The sequence below is a fragment of the Ovis canadensis genome, chromosome 25, assembly GCF_042477335.2.
Source record: "Ovis canadensis isolate MfBH-ARS-UI-01 breed Bighorn chromosome 25, ARS-UI_OviCan_v2, whole genome shotgun sequence".
NCBI lineage: Eukaryota > Metazoa > Chordata > Mammalia > Artiodactyla > Bovidae > Ovis > Ovis canadensis.
The window spans coordinates 51,568,788-51,593,687 of NC_091269.1; the positions used below are offsets into that span (position 1 = coordinate 51,568,788).

General features: G+C 51.3%; 1 long non-coding RNA gene across 1 annotated transcript in view; it reads left to right on the top strand.

Annotated features, from left to right (window-relative positions):
- Positions 1 to 24,900, top strand: part of LOC138430373 (uncharacterized) — a 259,590-nt gene that overhangs the window by 82,540 nt on the left and 152,150 nt on the right. The window contains exon 2 of the long non-coding RNA XR_011253133.1: positions 17,743 to 17,962. This is a non-coding gene — a long non-coding RNA (uncharacterized lncRNA). The remainder of the gene's footprint in view (positions 1 to 17,742; positions 17,963 to 24,900) is intronic.

Below are 24,900 nucleotides of genomic sequence, written 5' to 3' on the forward strand. Positions count from 1 at the left end.
GGGTTTTTTGGCCCTGAGACATGTGCGATCTTAGGTCCCCAACCAGGATTGAACCCACACTCCTTGCATTGGAGGGAAGGTCCACTGGGGAAGTTTGACGAGTTAATTGTTACTGTCAAAACAGCCTTGCAGCAAAGGACTTTCGGACTGGGTCTGGACATAGGCCTGGAGGAGAGGGCTGTCCACTGGAGGGCTGATGCTCCTGTGCATCTGGGCAGAAGGCAGGATGGAAGCTGTGCCTTGACCGGGGCTGGCTGGGGAGATGGTCATTGATCGATGCTATCAGATGGGTCCACTGAATTGCCAAGAAGAGAGGGCTCCTTGAGCAACTCTTGAAAAGGGTGTATTGAAGGATACAAGCTTTCATGGGGCTCCAGAAGCAGGATGTGTGCCCCAGTGGAGCCTCATGGGAACTGAGCCCAGAGGGTAATTGTATCTAATATGGTGCCACAGAGAGCAGCGTCTTACTGTGAAGATGTTTCCGTTGCTCCCCAGATGATGGCTCTGCCCTTCTTTCTTTCTTTCCTGATACTCTCTTTCATCCATATCCTCACCTCTTCCTTTTACTAAATCTTAGGTACTAAAATGATGTAATCAAACCATATGTTTCCCCTTGAATGTTTACTTATGGTCATGAAATCTCTAAGACACGACTTCCAGATGTGGCCGTGTGACTTCTCTCCTTCGGAGCTGGGTGCACATTCCAGTTCAGTGGAGCCTGGTGGAGGACGAGGCTGCTCCTGGGATGTGTGCACGAGCGATGGACTGGAGTCTGAATATCTGGTTCTACATTGACTGATCAGGACCCAGAGTCCAGGGCTTCACCTCTGCTGGCTTCTATTTGCTCTCACATAAGATGGTGCTTGTGTCCTGCTGACTCCACTGGGCAGGCGCTGTGCTTGAATCATTCCATTTAGCCTCAAAAATCATCTAATCCCAAATCGGCTAATTCTAAGCTCTTTCCTTCTTCAGCCTCTGGGGCCCCCAGTTCCCTCCTCTGAAAGAGAGGTTTCTTTCTGCTCACCGGGTCTGTGGGCTCTGGGAACTGGGGATGGGTGTGGATTACCTGGGCTCTTCTTCCAATAAGTGCCTTTACAAAGTTATCTCGGTCCCTCAGTGGCACCATCTTGGCCATGACCTCTGGATATGAAACATTTAACTTTTCCAGACATGCTGTTCTGGTGCCAAACACCTGGAGGTTTGGGAACATCTTTGTGAGAGCTTGCCCAAACTTGCAGTCACCATCACCCCACCCTCAAACCAGAGATTTCTGCTCATCTACCAAGATCTAATGAAATCGTCACCCAATGACCAGGTCACTATCAGCCAGGGTCAGCCTAAGGTTTTCAGAGGAACATTTGGCAGTAATTTTGGAAATATCCGCTCCTTTCTCTTTGCTTTGCAAGTGGTAAAACCAAAGGGGAGAAGCCTGAGAACCGTCCTTCCCACATGGCTATGAGGATAAACCAGAACCCCATTGACCCCAGCCTACTCCTGGGAGAATTTACAGTCTGCCGCTTGCAAATGACTGGAGGGAATATAGAAATGTGGGTAATAATGGGGAAGAACATTTCCTGCACTGACTTGGGTTTCCCTGCTTCAGAAAACCAGAGATTGGGTAATTGAAGCTCATACTCTGAACAGCTATAGCAGAAGTAATCTCCATGATGGTGTTTGAAATGTCCCCATTGTGATGTTACACTGCAGGGACCCCTTGACTTGAACTTATACAAGGCCTTTTGGTCTCAAGGAACTCAGAACTAAGTCAGGGCTTTTCCCCAGGGGGTCCTTTCCCACACAGCGGAGTACTGGCTGGGTGGGTAGGTGTTGGGGGCAAGCAAGTCTGAAAACGCCTTGAGAGTATGGCTCTGTCTTTTCACCACCATATCCTTAGCTCCAAGTATGGGCCCTCATGCTTAGGAGATCCTTAAAATTTTGGGGTCTATGACTGCACGTACACATGCATGAATGAATGGGAGTGAATACATGAATGGTTCTGGAATAAGTGTCGTGAGAGCTCCACTCTCGTACACTCCTGTTCATCTAATGGCTTGTGCCTTGGTTTGCCCAAAAGACAGCTACCAGAACAGCGAGGTCATGTACAGTTCTGTTACATAAGAAAGAAAAGAAGGAACGCATGGTCTCTAGCTGTGGGTGTAAAATACCGTTTCAGGTTTCCGAAAGTAGGAAGGGGAAAAGGCTGTTCTCCCTGGATCTGGAGGGTTAGAATGAGAGTGATATCTTAAGATTCTTAATTTAATTATAGCCAGGAAGACTTTTAGTCCAAATAAGGTTACATTCACATTTTCCAGGTGGACATACCTTTTGATGGGTGTTATGGACCAAATGGCACTAGTTGCCAGTGTAGGAGACATAAGAGGCTCGGGTTCATTCCCTGGGTGGGGAAGATCCCGTGGATGAGGGCATGGCAACCCACTCCAGTATTCTTGCCTGGAGAATCCCATGGACAGAGGAGCCTGGTGGGCTACAGTCCCTGGGGTTGTAAAGAGTCGGACGTGACCTTATCGACTTAGCATGCACAGACTTGTGGACCAGATATTTGTGTCTCCCGCAAATCCCGATGTTAAAGTCTTAACCCCTAAAGTGATGATATTTGGAGATGGAGCCTTTGGAGGGGAATTAGGGCCAAATGAGGTCTGAGAGTGGGGTCCTTATAAGGGAATTCGTGCCCTTATAAGAAGACACACCAGCATTCCCTCCCTCTCTTACCTAAACAAAGAAGAGGTCATGTGCACAGACAGTGAGACAGTTGATATCTACAGGTCATAGGATGAAACCTATCAGAATGAAACCTATCTTCTTGGCACCTTGATCCTGGACTTCCCAGCCTCCTATCTATGAGGGATCAACTTCTGTTGTTTAAGTCACCTAGTCTGTGTTATTTTGTGACTGCAGCCTGAGCTGATTAATACAGGAGCCACCATTCAACCCATTACTAGGAGGATTTGCAATTGTAGAGGTCACTGGAAGCCTCTGCTTTTGCCATTTCCCTAGGAGAGCCTTTGAAAGGCTTTGTCACTATTATCATGGAAGATACTTCCCTATGAGGTAGTGAGTTCGTAGTGCAAAGATTGAACTGGCTCTGTTGATCTCAGGTACCATACTTTGAGTCCTGAGGTTTCCCTGATGGTGCCTGCACTGTGCTCCTTGCCATCTGTCTACTGGCAGTGATCTCAGGAGTATCAGGCAAAGTCACCACTGTGATTGGAACTTAAAATGTTTGTCCAATATTTACAGAGGACAGTACCAGCCTGTCTCATGACCTTCGGGGATGGGCAGATGTTTCCACCTGTAGTAAGGGCTGGTCTGCCATGCACTCAGATTATATCTTTCCAGAATTAGAGGGTCAAGACAGAGGTGGTTATAATCACCCAGTGGCTAACTCACACCTAGGATGGGCTGCTGAAGAGTCACAGGGCCTTCCAGATAGATCTCTCTAGATCTTTTGCAAGGCTGAGCCCTGGGGAAGGTCTGTTTCATGCTGGGAGTGGTTGGTGAGGTTTCATAGAGCCTCAGGCCTGGACAAAAGTGAAATCAGCAGCCCCCTTCCACCTTCCCTGCATGTGGTCTCCCCACCACCCTGCCCCGCCTCCCCCAACATCTGTAATTCCGTTTGTTGTGCTCGCAAACACCGTGTTGGAAGATTTCATGCTAATGAAAGGGTTTCTTGATTAGGTTACGCTGTTACTGTAAATGTTCCCTCATTATCTATGTTATGGTAGGAATTTGAAAAAGTATAAATTGAGCGTCTTGCATAATTTATAAAACCTGAATGTTTCCTAATTAGTTCGGTTAGGTTAATGATGGTGCTGCGTCCCTTCTTCCTGGTCCCTGCTAATGACCTTTCCCCTCTTGATTTTGAGCACTTTCTGTTATTTACAAAAAAATCTCCACCAAATCCAACTACCAGCTTCCAGAGGGGCCCCCTGTAGCCCCAGATAGGAGGATGAAGGGCTTCTTGCAAAATGTGAATAGCTCCTTTTTCCTAAACATGTCCCTCACCCTCCTTGGAGGCCAGGAAGCAGTCTGCTTCAGGTTGGCCAGCGCCAAATTTGGCTCTGACGGATCCCCTGAAGAATGCCAGTGAAGTGCATTCCTCCAGCGTTTGCACAGGGACTGGTCCTGACCTCCATTAGCAGCCAGAGACGTGAAAATTCTGGAGGAGGTGGGGGAGGGAAAAAAGCCCTTTCAAAAGGATTCTAAAATAACATTTTGCATCCTCAAGTAATTCCCAGTTCTCCCTGGCAACCATTCATTTCTTCCGAACAGCAGAAATTTGCAATATGAAAGTCGATTGGCTTCTCCCTCCCTCGGGGCCCCTGTATCTCTTCATCCAGCGCCTTGGGTAAAAAGCAATGCATACGTTTACAATATAAATGTGATTTAATCGACCTCCCTGTCAGGGAGAAATGGCAAGCATATCAAACAAGACCAAGATGTTAGAAAGAAAAATCATAAATTATTCCAGTGACGAGTTTCCGAGCCGCCTCCTGGACTACTAGATGATGCTATATAAGGCTGTTCCTTGAAACAATAATTAAGATAATTCTGTATGACAAGGAGAAAAATGTCCAGCTTTGTATGAAATGTGCTTCATGTTAGCAAGCTGAATGCTTGGTATTGATTACACTCCCCTTCGACCCCCCTCCCATCCCCACCCAGCCACTGCAATTCAAGGCTGAAATTAATTGAATGATGCAACATTTCTTTTCTTGAATCCTTATTTACTGTACATGCCTCCTAGAAGCCATGCAAAATGAGCTGGCCTCTAATTCTCTAAATTGATCTCTTCCTTTGACAGTGTCTGGGAGAATGCTCACATACACACACACACACACCCCCGCAGCTGGGTGTCCATTGTTCTCTGCTCTGGAAGGCATGATGTCTCCCCCAGGGGCAGACTTGATGGACATATCAGCACAGCAGAGCCCTAACTTTTCCATTACGAGGCCACCATGGGGCTCTCCTACAGAAATACGGCCAATGTCATGGGGAAAATACAATCCCCATGCCGGCGGGACTGCGCCCCACCCCCCGCCCCCAATAGAACAGCACCTGGCCTCTGTCTAGCAGAACGTCCTTTTTCCCCTTCGGGCTAGGCCTCCAACCTCCCAGGGTGCCTGCTGTGTGGACCTAGAAATGACCCCTCACCCTCTCCTCTTACATTCTAGCTGCCATATCCAGAGACCATTGTCCCCCCTCCTTTGAGAGGCACCGGGCCGTTCCTGGCAGAGAGACATGGTTTACGGCTGCAGCTCTGCTGGCTTTTCTGTGGCTCTATTTCATCCTGACTGCAGCTGCCGCAGTGGCGGCTGGTAGAGAGCGAGGCACAGCCTCAGGTAGTTAATCCACCTAGAGGTCCCCGGGGGGGGAAGCCTTCAGGGCTGATGCCTTTCCCTGCCTGAAGGAGCTGGGACCAGCAGCAGAGGCAGCTTGTGGCAGGCAGGGTGCCCAGGACCCTGGACCTGGAGCAAGGAGGCTGGATTCCAGCATGTCCCAACTTGCTGGGTGCCCTGAACAAGTCCCTTCCCCGGTTTCCTTCCTGTAGAGGGTAGTAGCAGTGGGAGATCTGAAGCAGAAGTGAGAGGTTGGCATGTTGCTCACAACTGATGATGAAAAAAAACAACAACAGAGGCACTTAGGAGATTGTGGGGTGAATAAATGGCTCTCGGTTTGACAATCCTGTTTCTGACAACCCAGATCCTTGCCCCCAGGGGGCCATTCTTTCCGGAAAGATGACAAAGAAGGGCTCTTCTCTTCTGTGCTGAATGCCAGAGAGACGTTGTGATGCCACTGAGCCCCTCAGAACTGTCCTTTGGGGACTAGCATCACAGGTGCCTACGGGCCCCCAGCTTTAGTTGTTCCCAGGAGATGTGGGAACATCACTCAGCCGTAGCTATAGCTCATGAAGCCAGAAGGTGACAACCAAATGTGGTGGGAGAAAAGGCATCTCTGGCACCCAGAGCAGAGAACTGTGGGCAGAGGGCCCGTGGGTAGGCTCACAGGGAGGATAGGTCAGAAGCCTACACAGGGAGGTGTCAGAGAGACCCTGTCACTGGGGCGGGGCAGGAATGAGAGTCAGGATGGGTTCTCTGGCCACCACTAGAGGATAAAGTCTACCTGGCCAAGGACCATGTGTATCATGCCCACTCTTCCCATGCAGAGCATGCACCTAGCACACAATAAATTCTCAGAATCCTTGCCTACGGGAGCGGTGCCCAGGCTTCAGTCTGGAGCACTCCCAGGCCTTGCTGTCCTGAGATCAGGCAGTGGAAAAGCAGCGAGGGGAGGCTGTTTGCAGCTGAGTGTCTCCCCCTGCCCTTCCTCTCCAGGGAGCTGGTGGAGCTCACGGATGACTCGCCTCTCCCTTTTGTTGGAGCCTGAACATCTGGCCTGAGGCCCAGCCCAGGCAGCTGTCCTCCTCTGACCCCGGATGATCCATCAAATCCTCAGCCGTCTCTGGTCTCTGAATCCCCTGCACGGCCTGGTACCCCGCAGGAGCTCGACAAGGACTCGCTGAGTGGTTGGCTGCTTGACGAAGAAGCAGTCCTTCTCCGTTGATGAAAGAGCAATTAAGACTTCTGGAGTCTGCCGTCTAGACAGGGAGCTGTCAAGTCTCACATAAGTGGGTCTGGGAGCTGGTAATAGGAGATTAGGGGGCTCCTAGAGAGGAGAAGGGCTTGAGACAGGGCAGGAGGGAGCTGGGGGCAGCCCAGATGGGGAGGGCCGGGCCTGTTTACTGCTGGCGGGAGAGAGCCTGTGGAAAGAGCCAGCCCCTCAGTCTGCCTGTTCTCTATGACTTACAGGCCTGTTTTTACACTGTTTTCTTTAATGACTTTTCACCACAGTCAAAACAGCTCTCCTGTCAACTTATTACCTTAAAAATAGTTGGAAAGATGACATTTGGGAAGAAAGTGCTTGCTTCTCTGGCTCTGCTGTTGGAGAAGATGGCAACCCACTCTGGTACTCTTCCCTAGAGAATTCCATGCGCAGAAGAGCCTGGCAGCTACAGTCCATAGGGTCGCAAAGAGTCGGACACAACTGAATGACCGTCACTTTCTCTGCATCTGGGAAGAGCCTTGTGTTTGCAAACCCGGCTTTAATAGGTTTACTGTGCGACCTTGACCGAGTCACTGCACCTCTCTGAGCCCTAGATTCCTCATTTGTAAAACAGAGTTGAGGCTCACTGGCTGTGGGATGTGTAGCTCCACACCTGCGTGCTCAACCCGTCTCCTCACACAGAAACCTGGAAGGCTTCTTGGAGGGGGTGGTACAGAAGGGGGTTGCTTGATAAAAGATGAAGCTGGGACTTCAACCGCTACAGCCAGAGCTTCTGTGTGACTCCCAGCAGCAGCAGCAAGGCGGGGTGAAGCTGGGTGACGTAGGGGAAGGTGTGGGGAGTGTGGGTGAGTCCATTCCCAGCCTGGATTCCCTGGGTTCTCTTGTCACTGCCCCTCTCACCTCCCAGGGTGCACCCTTCCCTGTACACTTGCCTCTGCTCTGCGTCCTGGGTCCTTTGCCCAAAGCCTCTGCCACCTGCACCTTCCTCCTGCAGCCCGTCTAGCTGGGGAGGGGCACAGCCTCAGTTCCTGGAGCTGGGGAGACTTTTAACCACTCTCTTTTGTCCATGGGTGATTAGAGTGACTCCAGCTTGGAGACAATTAGTAAATTATGATTATTAGTTTCCATTTGCGTGCCACTGCCCTTTGAGGAGCCCAGCTGATTTAACCAGGGCTGGTTAATGGGAGCACAAGCAGCTCCCCTCACTCCCCACACGCCTGAGGAACCAAGAGTGAGTGAATAGATTGCGCTCTGGGGAGCGCAGCATTTTGTGCTACAGTGAGTCCCTCGGGGATGCACAGCGCCTCGTGGGAGCTGAAGGCCTGGGAGGAGGGCCATGGCCTAGAGGGGATGTCAGGGTCCTGGGTGCTGGCTGGAGAGGGTCTTACTGCTCCGTCCCCATGTTCTCCTTGCCCCTTAGCCCCTCCACCGCCTCCTCCTCCCTCCCTGCCTCTCTCTCCACATATTTTCTATTACAGTGGGTCTCAAGATCGACTTGCTCAGAATCACTTGGAGCGCTCGTCAGCACATCACTGGGTCCCCTTTCTGGGGTGTCTGATTCCATGGGAAAGGGGTAGGGCCTGAAAATCTGCATTCCTATCAATTCCCAGGTGATGTTACTAAAGGTCCAAAGATCACTTTTTACTGCCTTGATCACTGGTTCGCATTCCTGGCTGCACATGAAAATCACCTGGGGAGCTTTAAAAACCATCAGTTTTCAGTCCACTCCCCAAGCCAGGGGTGGCTGGTCTGGAGAGGGTTTCAGGGGTAGGTATTTTAAAAAGACTCTCCTGATGATTCTCATGTGGAGCTAGGGGGTGAGGACACCAGCCTGGCCCTTTCCTGGCACATAAGGACCTACTTTCTAGGGATCAGAGGAGCCCTTGTCCAGGCTCCGAGAAGTTTAGCTTCAGCAGTGGCAAGAAGGCTGGCAGGATGGCGATGCCCAGGTACCAGCTTCCTGGTCTTGGCTTCCGACGTCAAGTCCGCCTTTCCTTCTTCCTTTCCTTTGCTGTGACTCCCCTCACCCCTCCTCCCTTTCTGCCTCCTACCACCAGTTCAGTGAAGGACCCCGGCTCCGTGGAGTGGAGTCATTCCATGGCTTTCTTTTGCTCCCACCCCCTCCTTTGCTGTATCTCTTTCTGTGCCTTATGGTGTCATGGGGAGTAACACGACCTCTGGCCACTTCCAGTTGTTAGAACCTCCTCTGGCCTGGTCTGAAACATCAGTCTCAGAGCTGTGTCAAAGCTCTCTCCTTGAGTGGAAGGGAGGAACCATCTTTTCATCTGCAACCCTTCCTGCTCCCATGTCTCGCATCTCTCGGAGGGGAGGTATGAGACCTCCCTGCTTCGTTCATCTCCTATCAGTGAGATGGACAGGTTTGCTTCAGATCCATAAACTCCGCCTCCTTGCTGTATGTCAGCATCTCCCGTGGTGGTCTCCTGTTCCAGAGGTGGTCTCAGGGTAGGTGGTCTGAATTCCTCAGGGGCCGTCCAGATTACCCTAGCCCCCTCCATCCCTGATATGCTTCCAGGAAGGGCCAGTGGAGCCTCCCTCTCCAGCCACAAGAGGTCCACTCTTCTATCTCCTTGCCTGGGCAGGAGGGGCCTCATCTGGGTGGCAGCCATCCAGGCAGCCCATGACCCTGTCTTTGAACCTCTGTGCTCATGTGTGTGGTCCCCTGAGGCCCTCTTCTGTGTTCTTCGGTATTTGGGAAACCCAGGATGAGGTCAGCGATCCCCCATCTTCCTAGCCCTCTAAGCCCTGGTCCCTTGGCAAGCACAGGCCTCTGCCGCCAATGCTGGACAAATGTCATCACTTTCCATGTTCACGCTGGCCTTGGATTCCACAGGGCATATTTGAAGCCCTTCAAGGACTGCCCCCAATCCCATGATTCAGATTTCTGCATTCCGCCAGCATCTGGCAGAGGGCAGGATGGCAGTCTCCTTTTCTGGCAGGCATTCCTGTCCCCAAGAATGAAATCCTGGAGGTCTTTCTCCCCCTGGGCTGGGAGGAGAAGATTCTGTTTCTTCACACACCAAGGGCCTCAGCAGTTCCCATCCCCCTCTCTGAGGCTCCTGGATGTCGGGCAGAGTGGGAAGAAGGGGAGGGTGACTGGTGGTGGTCCTGTGGGGAGCTGGCTAGCTCTGCTTGTCAATAAGCTTTCTCTGTATGGTGTTATTGGTCCTCCTTTATTCCCTTCATGGGCCCAAGCAGTCAACCCCAGACCCATGGGCAAGTCCCGGTCAGCATCCTATTATTAACTCACCCATTATCCTCTCTACTTAATGTCCTCTCTCCCTTCCTGCCCTGCACATTCAGGGAACCTGACTCTCCCAGTCTCAGTCCTGGATACTGGGAGCTATAGAGCTGTCTTTAAGGAACTGGGGCTGGAGAGCTTCCTGTGCCCACTGAGAGGTGGCAGAACCGTCCAAGCGTCACCAACACCATTCCATGCCCTCCAGGTGCTCCTGCTCTGACAAGTGACCAGGCTGTGACCGTGAGATGCAGGCAAGCGGGAGAGTGAGGGGACCCAGGACAGGGCCACCTCTCCAACTTTGAGGCTTATGGGAAGCTTCCTGGCTTGGAAGAGATGATGCCTGAATGGGATCTTAGAAGATGAACAGGAGAAGAACCGTTTATGTTGAGGGAATAAACATGAAAAGGAGGCTGACTGTCTGGGACCTTGTTCAGATGTCTGGTGTGACTGGAGCACCAAGGAGATGACAGGAAGCAGTGAGGGACAGGCAGGGACCAGGTCACGAAGGGCCGTGTATGTTGACCACGCTGGGCACCAGGACCACTTCTAAGAAGCATCTTCAGGGGAGCTGGTTAAGCAACCCCTCCCTCTACCCCAGCACTTCTGTTTTGAAGGATCTGATTGGCCACTTTCTTCACACAGTGGCAGCTCTAAAGCCCCAATCCTGAAAGTTTGGGCCACCTTGAATGGCCACCATTCCTGAGGGGAGGAGCCTTTTGTCTTGACTGCAGCAGGGCTGAGGGATGGTCGTCAGTGGAGACCAGGCAGGGCTGAGGAAGAAGCAGCCTTCTTTCCGTCCTAATTCACACGGGCTCACGTGGGACTGCACCTGAGCATCAGGATGGCCCCTGGCTCAGTTTGGGGAGTCTTTGGCTGAAATCTGAGGGGCAGAAAACTTGACTGGGAGGTGAGGAATTCATAAGACTCAAACGATTTACCTAAAAGGAGAAGCAGAACAGCAATTATTTTGTTCGGAGGTGGGACTTAGGCATGACATTTTAAAAACGCGTTTCCACTTCTCACGTGTTCTATGAGCGTATGCTGCTTTTCAGGGCAGGGGGAGAAAGCCCACATTCATTCCACAGCTACTTATTCAGAGCCAGGTCTTTCCAGATGCAGTGGATCCAGAGGTACATGTGACAAATTGGCCTTTACCCCCTGGAGGGTGATACTGTCTCCCTGTTACTGGGCACGTTTGCTGTCTGGCTGCACTTTGTACACAGTCTCATTAGTCTTGATAATGACTCTTGGAGACGGGCACAATGAACACCAATTTATGGATGAAGAATTGGAGGCTCAGAGCAGTTAAGTCACTCCGCTAAGGTCACACAGTTAAGAAAGCAGTCATACTGGATTCGAACCCACATGTGTTTGGCTCCAAAGACTGGGCCATCCAATGCTGATTCTTTGGGTCTATTGAGCAGCTCTGCTAATGATGTGCCAGGCCTGAACCCTTCCTCCTTGGGTGACCCTGGAAAAGTCACACTGGTTGTCCGAGCCTCAGTATCTCTGTCTGTAAAACGTGGGTAATTACATATCCCTTGCGGGCTTATAGTGAGGAGTGGAGAGGATGAAGGTAGATTTCTCAGGCCTGGCACTAGTGGGCACTTGATCGGTAAGAGCTTCTGATCGTAGTAGGTGGTGATGTGAGTTGGTGCTAGGTTTCTGCTTCCTGTACATACAAACAATCCATCTCTTTTACCTGCTTCTAGTGACTAGCTTTAGAAGGCACAGGTTGTGGCTTATGCTTTGGTACTCAGACCCAGGGATGGAATCCACATGGGAAACACAGCACCAGCCTGGTCCTCGTTTCCCTGCCTTGTCCCCCAGCTTCCCATGGCCTTTCCTCCTGGGGTTCAGCTCAGCTCAATCCTGGGCTGGCCCAAACGCGGGCTCACAGCAGAGCAGAGCCTCCGTCCCACGGTGGTCTTAGTTCCGGGTGAGCCGTGGGCAGCCAGGCTTGTGGATGCCTCTGCTGTTAATGAGGATCACTGTTCTGCCCCTCTCTCATGAGGCAGGTGCTTTGCACGGGTGATTCACACTCTCTGCTTGGAGATGTCAGAGGGTCTGGCTCCATCCTTCACTGGCGCATAGGGTATTCGCATATTGTCTCCTCTCAGAGATGACAGTTATCAACCATCTGCAGTCTGGAGAAGATGCTGTTTCTGAAGGGTTGTGGAGGGTTGTGCTGAGTGTTCTGCCTGAGTTGCAGCCTGTTCCCTACCCTGCTGCCCATTTCATCCCCAGTAGAATGGCCTGGTTGAGTTCCACCTTGGTGTTCAGCCATTGGCTTATGCTGAAGGCAAGGTGTTAGGAGAATCATCCCTAAGAAGCTAGTTATTGTGCTTCATTGGGAGGCATTTCTCTCACTCTTAGAGCCTGGAAAAGGAGTTTCTTTTCATCTAGTGGAATTAAGCCTGGACTTCAGTGTTTCTTCCTCCTTCCTTTGTCTGCAGGGAAGCAGAGCCTTGCAGCTGTCTCTAGGAGGTGACCAGGTCTACAGCATCAACCCTCGTGTGTGTCGACCTCACCCTTACCCAGGGCTTGACTTAAGCGTGCTGGTTCCTTCAGGTGACTCTTTGGGGACCTGCTGCTGCATCTGGCTTCATTCTCCCCATCCCTGCCAAGCAAGCTTGTGAATAGGTCTTCCTTGGGCCCCGGCTGCCTCTCCTCCCTGCAGACCTGTGCCTTCCTGGTGTCCCAACAGACGTTGCTGACATTTCATGTATCCATGGGAACAGAGTCTGACTGTAGCCAGACTAACTAGAGAGGTTGGAGTGAAAGTGAGTGTGTGTAAGTGTGAGTGTGTGATGCTCAAGAGCCCAAGGTCCCCACGCAGGTTCCTGCTGTCTCACACCAGTGGTGGCAGCCTCCTCTCAGTGGTAATTGCGCCCCATTTGCAGCGCCTACATCTCCACCGCTGGCGTAATATTGCAGCAGGGTCCATCTATCTGCATAATCATCTTAACCTGCTCCCACAAGAGAGTTTAAAAGGGCTGGGCTGTTGGAAAATGACCATAAAGCCTGCATGCAGATACCTTTAGCAGCAACACCGACATCTATCACAGGGTAATTACAAGCAAGGGGTGAGGGCACCCGCCCGCGTCTGGGAACTGTTTAGGGCTGCTCCTGGGGTCTCTCAACTGCCTGGACAGACAGGGGAGCCTGGCTGCAGCCTCTCCACTGCTGACCTCTTGCTCTTGGCACTTGAACACTCTTGGCCGTTTGTCTTTCTCTGATACTGCTGCTGTCTCCTTGCCTTCCTCTGGAGTGGAGTTGGGACTCAGGCGCTCATGATAAGACTCACCATCTCTTCCACCTAAACTGCTGGCAAGGGAGCCAGCTCTGAGGATGAGGCAGAGTCGCACCTATTCTTGTTGGCCACCTGGCTGCCACAGGTATGAAGTGACAGAGAAGGAGGAGCTCAGCTCCTGTTCTCAGAGAGTGCCCAGAAACTTCCATGAGCCAGATACTACTGCACAATGATGAACGAAATCAACAAAGTGTCTTCACAGGTAGTTGGGGGAGAAGATAAAAATTAACCAACATATAAATATATTTACCAGGTAGTGAAACAGGCTCAGAAGAAAAATTCAGCAGAGTAAGGAGACTGAGAGAGAGCTGGCACTCTCACCAAATTAGGCACTCTCTGAGGACACCTTGGTTTAGATCTTTGTCCACCACCTGGCTGGCTTAGCAGATAGTCTGTCCCTGTTCCCTACAGCTCACAGCTGCCTCCATGGCTCATCCTGTGGGCCTGGCAGAAATGCTTCACCTTGGCTCTTCCTGATTTCCTTCTGCCTCCCACGTGGGGGCACAGTCCAGTGTGCCCAGACATCAGGGGGAAGACCCTCTGGTGATCACCCCCCAGCCCTCCAGGAACTTCCCTGTTTACATGGTCCCTTCAAACTGCTTTCTGCCACCTTCCAGCAGAAGTCGTGTCAAGGCCTTTTTTCTGGGGCTGCCAGCGGTCCTGAGCCCCATGGAGCCAGTGCTCTGGGCTCTTTCTGGTTCCCTGGGGGCAGTGCCAGGAAGCAACAGACAGGGCCCCTCTGCTGGAGCAGCAATTCTCATTGCCCTCCTCCCTCCAAGAGATTGGGAAAATCCTTGGGTTTGGGAAGAAATCCTTCCCCAGTCATGAATCTTCTGAGATCTCTTGCTTCTTGCTGAGAATGTGGTTCTTCCTCTTTCTCTGCAAACTCCCCACATTGTTCTCATGGATTTATGCTTTAGGAAGCAAAGGCCTGGGTGTCCTGGAGGCAGCTTCTGCTTTCTGCTGTGCAGCAACCCTCTTGTGAAGCAAGGATGTACAGAGACAAGGGGCAGGGCAGGGAAGGCAGAAAATTCAGGAAGGAAAGGACTCCATGAGCTGGTGTTTCAAAATAGCAGCCAGGCACACCATTTGGTGGAAACATATGTGAACATGAGAGCCTGTGACTGGTCTCGTGACTAAGGTCCCCGTGAAACAAGAGGCGCTCAGACATGGGCTGGATTCTGCTGCACTGGCCCAGACCCTGGAGTGGGGACAGGACAGCATGAGTCCTTGCTTGCATAACTGGGAGCCGTCTATGACCGCAAAGCAACATGAAGCCACCACAAGCCTCAGTCTCAAGGTGCCCTGCAGAGAGGGAGCAGCAAAGTCCTGGGCAGTAGTCTGAGATTCAGAAAAGAAGGGAGGAGGTGGGGCTCGGGAAGTTGTCCCATGGTAGGACATGGCTTTGCAGTACAGATGGAGGAGTTCACACCTGGTCTGAGGCCATAAGGAACCATGAAAGGTTTCTGAGCAGGGAGTGGGTGCTGAGAGAACTGGAAAGATCCTGAGTCCTCTTGAAGAATAGAGAGGAATAGATAATCACTGAGCTGGAAGGTTATCTGGAAGGCTTCTTAAAGGACTCATTCATTCATTCATTCATTCACTCAATAAATACTTATCTCAAACCTTTCATGAGCCAGACACTACTGCACAGTGATGAAGAAAGTGTCTTCACAGGTGCTGGGGGAGAGCATAAAAATTAACCAACATATAAGCATATCTACCAGGCTCACCAAGAGGCTCAGAAGAAAAATTCAGCAGAGTAAGGAGACTGAGAGGGAGAGATGCTCTTTCTGTTTGGGGGTCTAGCGTTAAAGAAACATTTATTCATGATACCAGTTAAAGAAGGTGACTTTATTCAGAGATGTGGCGGCTACAAAGAGGTTTTGTAGTAGAGGAGAGAGATCGGGCTCAATGCCAAATGCAACAAGGAAAAGTGGGGATTTATGAGGAGGGTGAGGGTCAGTGGATGGAAAATTGCTGAGAGGAAATGTCAGGGGTGAGAGGGATCTGGCTAAACTAATCTATTGGGGGATTCTTGTTGCAGGCAGGCCAGGGTGGTCAGACATCACTGTGGGTGGGGGGGGGGATGATGGAAGATGAGGAATCTGATCAGAAATGAAGGGTGATCAGATATCGAGCATGGGGGTTTCTGGTTAAACTGACTTGGCAAGATTCTTGCTAAAACTGGATAATGCAGAGATGAACACAGAAATCCAGCAGTTGAGGTCTAATGGGGAGGATAATTCAGAAAAGCCTGAGTAGAATCTGGTTAAACAGAGAATCTTGGTCTGTTGCCCCTCTTGCTCAAGTATGGTGGTCCTGGAATAAAGAACGAAGAGAATGTGGGGTTGTGTTATGCGGAAGAAAGCATGGGCTTCAGACAGCTAAAATGGATAAGAGGCTCATTCCAGGTTGGAGAAATGGTTTGATCCAAGCTTCTGGGGCAGGGGTGGGGGTGGTTCACAAGAGCTGCAATCTGCCAGTCTGGCTGCCACTGTGGGTCTGTGGGGTGAGTTTTGAGTACTGAGGCTGGGAGGGAGGTGGCGTCATTTGGGACAAAATAGTTAGAGGCCAGGCTGGGGACTTCAGTTTTGCATTCTGAGCCACAGAGGTTGCTGAGCAGGAGGAAAGCGATGGAATGAAAGGTCCTTGGGTCCCTGCAGAATGCTACCTTTCAAAACCATGGTGGGGGTGGTCAGGGTGGGAGCCTGGAGCCGACTGAATACACTCAGAGGCCCCCCCCCTGTGCAATGACAAGCCCAGTCTCAGGGCAGGGCCAGATCAGAAGAGGATCTTCTCCATATCAAAGGGGAGATTAGCTTAGAGCCCTGACAATGTTACACGTGCTGCCCTTGCTCAGTGGTGACGCCTCTGAGACTGTCAGCTTTATATCTGCTTCTTTTTATCAATACAGGCAAATAATTCTCTAGACATTTATCATTTTAAACTGTCACAGTCCAGTGCCTTTCCCGAGGACCAAAATCAATACTGATCTTGGTTTGAATACTTTTCTGACAAGGTTCCTATTTGTAGATTCACAAGTAGAACTAATGTGTGTTAAAGCTATTCAGTTTGGCATTTTGCAGCTCCATTGACACATTAAATATAGGCGTTCACCACGACGATTAACCTTACAACTATTAAGTAATAAAAATCCTGCATACATATTTATTAGCTGAACATCCTACTCCCTGGGTGATGCCTTCCCCAGCAAGAAGGAGACCAGAAGAGGTGGAGGCAGTTGCCAAGAGGTGAGATTCTGCTTTGGGAAGGCTGTCAGGAGGGACTCAGGGATCTCCAGGCTTTGGTGAAAGAAGAGGAGCTGCTTTGCCAATGAAGGCTGGATGGATCCGGATCAGACAAGGAGCTGGGATTGGCAGGAGTGGAGTTGAGGTGCTCTGGGAGAGTGGCTCCTGTGGTGGCCCTGGGATAAGAACTCAAGACTTCCTAACTTTTGATGCCTCTGAGGAAATGCCATTTCTCTTCTTGGGCCTTAGTTTTCTCATCTGTATATTGGGGTTCGACTAGAATTGATGCCTCCTGACCTTCTGGTAATTAATGTCATTGTGCACATAGAGAAGAACAAACCTTGGACAGCACACCAGGGTAAATAGGCAAGGCTGTTTACAGCTGGGAAAGGTCAGTGTGGGGGCTGAGGATGCCCCAGGGAGGCTCTGGCCATCAAGAGGGTAAGGAGATAGGCGTTCTTAGCCAGCTGGTAACCTGCTCACCCTTGGCACCAGCAGGGACTGTCAAGCAGATAAGCCAGGTGTTCCTGTTAGTGTGATGCCTGGCTTCTCTGCCTCCCAGCTCATGGACGGGCATGCCAACTCCCTGGATGCTGTCTCCTGAGCCGGCATTAAGAAAGGTCCTCAGTACCTACCTATGACCTGGCACATTAGTGCACGGACCCCAGCATCCTGGATCTGGGTTCAGGCACAGGGAGGGTGGGTGTCTACGATGTCTATTGCCATGCTGGCTGTTGGCACTTTCATTCTTGCTGGTACTAGGAATTTGCTTATCCCCCTGAGCAAGGGGCTTCACACTGGGACAAGTAGGAGTTCCAGAATCGGCACTTACAAATTCAAATACCCTTGCCAGCTCCTGAGTCACTTATGTGTCCTCACCATTCAGCAATATTCACAAGTTTTGGCCCAGGGGGAAGGGGCAGAGATCCAAGGAGGCTGCCTGGAAGAAGGGACCTCTGCTGTGAGACTCACTTGGCAAGCTGAGATTGGTCAGCCCATGAGGAAAGGACAGCAGAAAATGCATCCCTTTCTGACCTCCACAGCTGTGTCTGTGGCTGAGTAGAGCAGGGACGCCCCAGGAGGCAACCTTCTCCGCCAGCGTGGTGCCCTCCTTCTAGTCTTGGCTCACAGTCAGACCTGCTCTGTGGTCTGAGGTCTGGCTCAGCTTTCCTGGCTCCTTCTGCGTTTTTCTCTCACGAGGAGGGGGGTCTCCCTAATAAATCCCCAGCATGTTGAACCCCACAGCCCACTGCCATTCGCGTTCCATTCCGCAAAGTCCGGGTGAATACAAGCAGGAAGTAAGCCGGAAATGGTTCAAAATGGAGGTTTCTTTTCAGTTCCAGGGGAAAGTGTGAGCGTGGAGCTGTCATCTCCATTTCACAGAAGAGGGACAAGTGCTCAGAGAAGTTCTAGATGTACAACGCTTTCCCAACTGCAAGTTGGCCTGCGGACACGGAGCGCGTCGACTGCTGTTGAAGGGGTCAGGTGGGGAGCAAGCCCTGGCTGGGAATCCGAGAGCGCATTGGTTTCCTCGAAACGCTCTGCGTGGATCAAACGGTAAGTGCTCTCCTCTCCGTGAACGTTCCAGGAGATCCGGCTAGGAGACATTAAGCGTTTTGGCCGAGGGCACTTGGGCTCAGGGCCCGAGATTCGAACCCTGGTGTCTCTGACCACAAAGGGTATCTCAGAGTGTCCTCTGAGCTATGTCTACCGAGTCCACGCGCTGATGGGCCGCCAACCTCTCTCGCCTCCTGCGGTCTCTGGGGAGGATGCTTCCACCCAGACTCTGGTTGCAACCCCAGTAGACACCGGCCTGGGATGTGAAGGTATCTAGAGAAAAGAGGATCCCAAAGACTCCGCATGAGGACACAGCTAGGAGGCTGAGGGACCTGAGGGCGTTTCATAGCACCATGGTTTCCCTCTAGACCCTGCCTCACTGTCCTCCCCGCTCTCAGGGATCCACCGGCTTTCTCTGGACCCCCAAAGGGAAAAGTAAGGAGGCCCGAGTTCATGGTGTGCTTTACCACTGCCGGCAGCCAGGCTGACGTGTGAGCCGGACACTGGTATTCTCCGAATCTGAGAGATCTGTCATTGGAGGAAGGCCCCTAGCTGGAGGTGGGGCCGCGGAGAAGGGCTGTCGGGATCGCAGGAGGAACCGGTTCTACTTTCTCAGAAGGAGGGAACGGGGAACAGAAAGAAGGCTGAGTGGCTTTTTCCAGGGTGGGGGCGGGGGTGGGGGAGCTGGGGTTACTCCTTTCTGCTCCTGGGGGTCTCTGCCCACGAAGGATGGGTCGTACTTGCTGCTGTCAGTTGGTGTATGCTAAAGTGTTCTTGGTTTTTCTCTGTTTCTATTTTCTATCTTGACAGAAAAATTGTGATTTTCACACTGTCATGAAACCAATAGGTCCCTGACATATGTTTTTGTAATCTGTGTAGCTGATTTCACCGTGCTTCTGACAGTTCTATTACATCTCTGACAGTTTTATAAAATTTTTCCTCTGGGAAGTTGAGGGGGGTTTGTGCCTCCCCCCACCTTCAACTCCCCGATCCCCCATGCTAACTTGTATTTGGAGATGAAAGAACAGGAAGGAAGCTTTTCTTGTTCCTGCCCCACGATGTGAGCTGCCAGCTGGGCAGGGAGGAGGGTGGTGTACACAGTCTACAGACAGTGAGGAAGCCCGGAATGCTGGAGAGTGGAGAGAGCCACGGGGTCAGACCCTGGACGCTCAGGAATCTGCAGGGGTCCAGGTGCTTCATCCATGGGTTCCAGATTGGGCTGCTTCCCTCTGCGCATCCCTCTTCACCCTCTGTGAGCCTCAGAGAAGCATACACAGGGAGGGACAAGGGCTACACTGCTTTATGCTGATACCTGTTGCAGAATAGGCATGACAGTGGTGGGCATGGGCAGCCGCAAGTGTGTGTGTGTGTGTAAGTTCAAGGTTTCACACCCATGCACATCCACCCCTTCTAAGATACTGCACCAGCCCCAGGGTGATGGAGCCATGGCCTCAGAGCTTAAGATCTCCCCAGGGTGTATTTGGGCATATATGACCTGCACTGTGGCTCCACCCCTGCGTTGGGTGAGCTCCCACTGGGAACACGTGTCCTGGGGCATGCAGGAGTGAAATGCTAGGGGAATGTTTTCACTGAACTCAGCTGGTACCCGGGGGCACCGACTGTCTTCAGGACAATAGAGGAGAGTTTTGCCGAGCCGTGGAATAAGGGGACGCTGGTGGGAAGGAGGATGGGGACCAGTGTCACCTTGCTGTGAGCATTGCTTGCCCAAGGAGGTTGGGGCCTGGTCATTCTGGCCCTGTCATCGTCTTGCCTGGTGGCCTTAGGCAAATCGTCTATAATCTCAAGACCCTGACAAAAGAGGCAGCACTCAACATTGTCCTGGGGATTCTCCATGAAGCATATAGAAGGTGGCCCTGAGACCTCCAAATAGCACCCCATGTGCTGTGAAAGCCTTCACTACATCTCAGCCTGTTCTCAAGGCATTATCTGTGGCCTCTCAATCGACTTAGCCACTCTGATTTTCCTGTCTATGGGAAACGAGGTGTTGCCATGGCAACTGCCACATTACACTGTTCTGTACTGGCGATGCCTCTGAGATACAGAGCAGCTTCTCAAAGAGATACACTTTTCAACATGTCATGTAGAATTCTGTACTTGTTAGGGAAAATCGCATTTCCAGCAAAATGACATGCTTCTCCTGGGCTTGCAGACGTGCAGCTCACGCCTTTCTTAAACAAAGACTTTCATTCATTGCCTCTCTCCTGCCTCTCTAGTCTGCCACTGGCTACCCACCCCTCCCAAGTCCCAATCTCCTTTACATAAAATGTGAAGCTGGAGACCAGGAGCTGTGTGGAGAGGAGGGCTCAGCTGGCCAGGGTGGAAGTGCACAGAACTGGCTTTTCTCTATAGCAGAGGGGCTGGGAGGGAGGTCAGGGGTGGGTACCTTGGCCTCTGACTGAGGAGTCAGCCAGCTGGGAGGGTGGCTGGTCTGTCCTCTGATGTCCCTTGGCTTGTTGCCCAGTCACTGACCTGATTTCTCAGGGTGGAGTTAGAAGTAAGGCTCATGGATGTTCCAGCCCTCCTCCTTGGTTAGTGCTACCAAAGGGCCTCAGTGAGGGGTTGGTGTCCCCTTTGGGTCTGACACGCATCCCGTGTGTTCAGCAGAGCTGTGCCTGCTTCTTCCTGGGTAGCACTGCTCTGGGTATTGCGGGGGAGCCGGTGCATGAAGATGGGCAGTTCGTTGGAGACCATACCTGGCCTCAGCCCTGGCATCCTTGGAGTCACCTTGGGTCCTACTTGTCACCGTGGGCTACTTGCCTCTCTTTGGGTCAGATTTGCCATCTGTCCCACTGAGCAGGTCAGGCTGGGTTGTCTTGGAAGATCCTGCTCTGAGAGTCTGTCCCTTACACCCTGGTGGGGGTTTCCAGACACCACATCTCCTTGGAGTCACTCTTAGAGGTTCCGGAGCCCCTCTCCCAGATACCTTGACTGATACAGTGGTGGCCTGGATATTGCTGGTAAGTCTGTGCTGACATGAGGATGAACCTCTACACAAGGACCTGCTGTGGGTTGGCACTGGACACCAGAGCAATTAAGAATTAGTAGGGTTTGCATCCGGAGAAGGCAATGGCACCCCACTCCAGTACTCTTGCCTGGAAAATCCCATGGGCGGAGGAGCCTGGTAGGTTGCAGTCCATGGGGTCACTAAGAGTCAGACACGACTGAGCGACTTCACTTTCAATTTTCACTTTCATGCTTTGGAGAAGGAAATGGCAACCCACTCCAGTGTTCTTGCCTGGAGAATCCCAGGGACGGGGGAGCCTGGTGGGCTGCCGTCTATGGGGTCGCACAGAGTCGGACATGACTGAAATAGCTTAGCAGCAGCAGCAGGGTTTGCGTCTGACACAGAGAAACCAGTCTTTTCCCTGGTCGAGGAGAGCAACCTTACATGAGGCATTTAGGGTCCTCTTGCCTTTAAACCAGCGATGTTTGAAGTATGGTCCGGTTACAGAGATCTGTGCTGCTCTGCACAGTGTTGATGGTTCACAGAGGAAGGAGCTTGCGCCAGTATGTAAAACAAATACAACAGAAAGCGCATGTGTGTAAAATACTTGTGGTAAGACTTTCTCAATGAGGGAAGCAGTGCATTGACTTAGGGTCTAGTACAAGGTGGGAATCTTGCTGCAGACAAGCCCTCTGAGTAGCACTGCTGACAGCATCCCTCAGCTGCCTCCCAGCCTGAGATGGGACCTGCCCCTGGGCTGCTTCAAGCCAATATCACCTGATTCTTGGCCTCCAGGAGCCTCCCAGTGGGTCTCCTGCCTCCAGATTTACCCTCCTCCAACCCAGTGTATTCTCCACCCTGGAACTAGAAAGAGTTTTCCAAAATGCAATCTTGGTCATGTCACTTTCCTGCCAAATACTTCCCAGTGGGTCTCTGTTATCCTTAGAGTCAAGCCCAAGTTCCTCCACATAGGAAAGTTTGGCCTATGGCAGCCTCTCCACCTTGCTTTTATCATCGAGTGATGGGATTGCAAAGCTCTCCAAATGTACCAAGTTTCTCTTGCTTCTTGGCCCTTGTCCCAGCTGTTGCTCCTGTCTGGAACCTTCTTCTCCCTTACTTTGGCCAAGTCCTCTTCCTTCATCAGAGAAGGATCTCTGAGTTCCTTCTCATCCGTGTCAGCCAATCACCTGGATTAATTAGTTGGCATCAGATGGATGGAAGGGACTGCTTATTGTTCTCAGCTATCCTTCTTTTCTTCTTCATCAGTGGAATCTCTCATTTAGGTTAAGCTGATAATAAGCAGAATAAACATGGTCCTCAACCTCAGATGCAAGCATGTTGCTAAATTCCAGCTCACGGGATATAAACAGCAGCTTCTGGAAGGTGTTTTTAAAGGATAGGTGCATCCTCCTTCCACCTCTCCTCTATTTTACTGCTAGCTGGAATGCAAATGTGATGCCCAGAGCTCGGGCAGTTATCTTTGATCCACATGAGTGGTAGTCACAAGCTAAGAATGTCAGGGGGAACAAGAGAAAAGATGCTAGGCTCTTTAATGACTTACATGCTTCCCTGTCACTCTGGACTGCTTACCTTCAGATTTCTTTTATATGAAAGAGAAGTAAGCTTCTGTCTTGCATAAGTCACTGTTATTGTGGGGCTTTCTGTTACTCACAGTCAGAGCTCATTCTAAGTGATGCAGGTGCAAGTAACTGAATATCTGAAAGCAAGAAAGATGTTTTAATTATCTCCTTTAGCCAATCTGAAAAGAGAACGTTCCACAGCTTCCTCCATGGTTGATGGTTGCTTCTGCAGCCTGGATCACTGTCTCTGGGATTCTCCTGATCACAGGGCGGGCTCAGCAGCTCCAAACATGTCCTCACACAGCAGCAATATTCCAGGCAGAAGGATGAAGATGGGTTTATAGGCGATAGGAATGCTCCTCACACAGCTGTCCTGATACCTTGGAAAAAACCCTTCCCAGAAGCAGCCAGACTGATTTCCCTTGGTGTCTCATTGGCTAGACCCTAGCTGTAAGGGATGCTGGGATGAGGAGCCTGGATTTTCCGCCTCTGTAGTGAGAGGCAGGTGAAGGTGAGTTGGAAATGGCTGGTGGCTGGACAAGCCACAGTGTCTTCCGCATTGCCCCTCTAGGTACTGCTCTTCCAATACTGGGCTCCATTATCTGTTGGCTTCTCTCTGAAGCAGGAGCTTTGTGAAGACAGTGAATGGTTCCGGGAGACAGTGCAGCAAGAGCTGTTAGGATGGCAGTGCCTGGAACCCAACCCCTGGGTTCAAGTTTTGTCTCTTCGCTTCTGCTGTGGCTTAATTAGCATCTCTGTGCTCCATTGTTAGAAAGGGGATAAGAATTCTTACCTGCCTCCGAAGGTTGTTTGTGGATTGAATGAGTTCCTGTGTGTGGAATGCTTAGAATGCTAGTTCTCAAACGCGGCTGTGCACGGGAATCATGCCTTCAGTTTGAAAAAGTTAATGATTGCTGGGCACCTGCAGACACTCAGCTCTAACTGGTCTGGAGTGTGGCTTGGGCACTGGGATTTTTAAAAGCCCTCTAGTTGATTTGTACAAATTATTTATTTATTTAATATCTGGCTGTGCTGGGTCTTTGTCGCTGCTTGCGCTTTTCTCTAGTTGCGACAAGCAGGGGTTACTCTCTAGTCGCCACGCATGGCTTCTCATTGCAGTGGCTTGTCCTGTTTCAGAGCATGAGCTGCAGGGTGCCGGAGCTTCAGTAGTTTCGGCCCCCCGGGTTCAAGAGCACAGGCTCTGTAGTTGCGACACACGGCTTAGCTGCTCTGAGGCATGTGGAATCTTCCCAAACTCTTCTGCGCAGGGACTGAACCGTGCTTTGGCAGGTGGATTCTTTACCTCTGAGCCACCAGAGAAGCCCCCTCTAGTTGATTTTAATGTACAGCCAAGAGCAGTGCCTGACACAGGCTGTCAAGTCGCTTCAGTGCTAAGTCGCTTCAGTGGTGTCTGACTCTTTGCAACCCCATGGACTGTAGCCCGCCAGGCTCCTCTGTCCATGGGGATTCTCCAGGCAAGAATACTGAAGTGGGTTGCCATGCCCTTCTCCAGGGGGATCTTCCTGACCCAGGGACTGAACCTGCATCTTATGTCTCCTGCATTGGCAGGCAGTTTCTTTACCACTAGCGCCACCTGGGAAGCCACTGACACAGGGTAACTTCTAATAGATGTTACCTCTGATTGCTTTGTTTATCATTGTGACCCTAGTCCCTAGTCTGAGGCCCAGAACAGAGCGGGCCCTCACTAATTGTCTGTTAAGTGAATGAATGAAAGTTTGGGGGCAAGAGGTGGTTTAGGTTGTTCGGTCCAGCCCTCTGGCACTGTGATGTTTAGTCTGTTCATGTGGTCCGGCCTCACTTGTAACATCTCCTGAGGGTCCAGGGCATCCCCTTTCCTCCTTCTCTTACTTAGGCCCCTAAGGCTCCTCTCTCCCCACAGCCCATAATGGAAGTTGCGGAGCCCATACAGTAGCTTTGTGCCAGGGATGCCTGGTCCTCCCACCCCTCATCTGACCACCACCTTTGGTCACAGCTGCGGTGCCCCTGGGGCAGTGCCATGGGCCTTAACGGGGGAGCTGCCCTTTTCTGGGGTGCCATTCTGGCTGGGTGGGATGGATTTCTGCTGTAAACATGGCCCATCTGGGAGAAGCCCAGGTGCCATGTTTTGAACAGCTCTGAAACTTAAAGCTCAGAAGGCTTTGAAATGCAAATATTTTGAAGGAAGCATAAGGTAAACATGAGTGCTTATTTCCCCCTGATGAAAACAATATGCTGTTTGCTCTGAAATGTAAATAGGGCCTCATCACTTTTAAAGAAAGCCATGTCTCCTATTTTTAGGTCGAAGGTAGTATCATTCCTAAAAATACATGTGTCCAGCAGCCTTCCCAGCCCACCTGAATCCACACTTCCTTTTGGTCATGGATGCCCTTCAT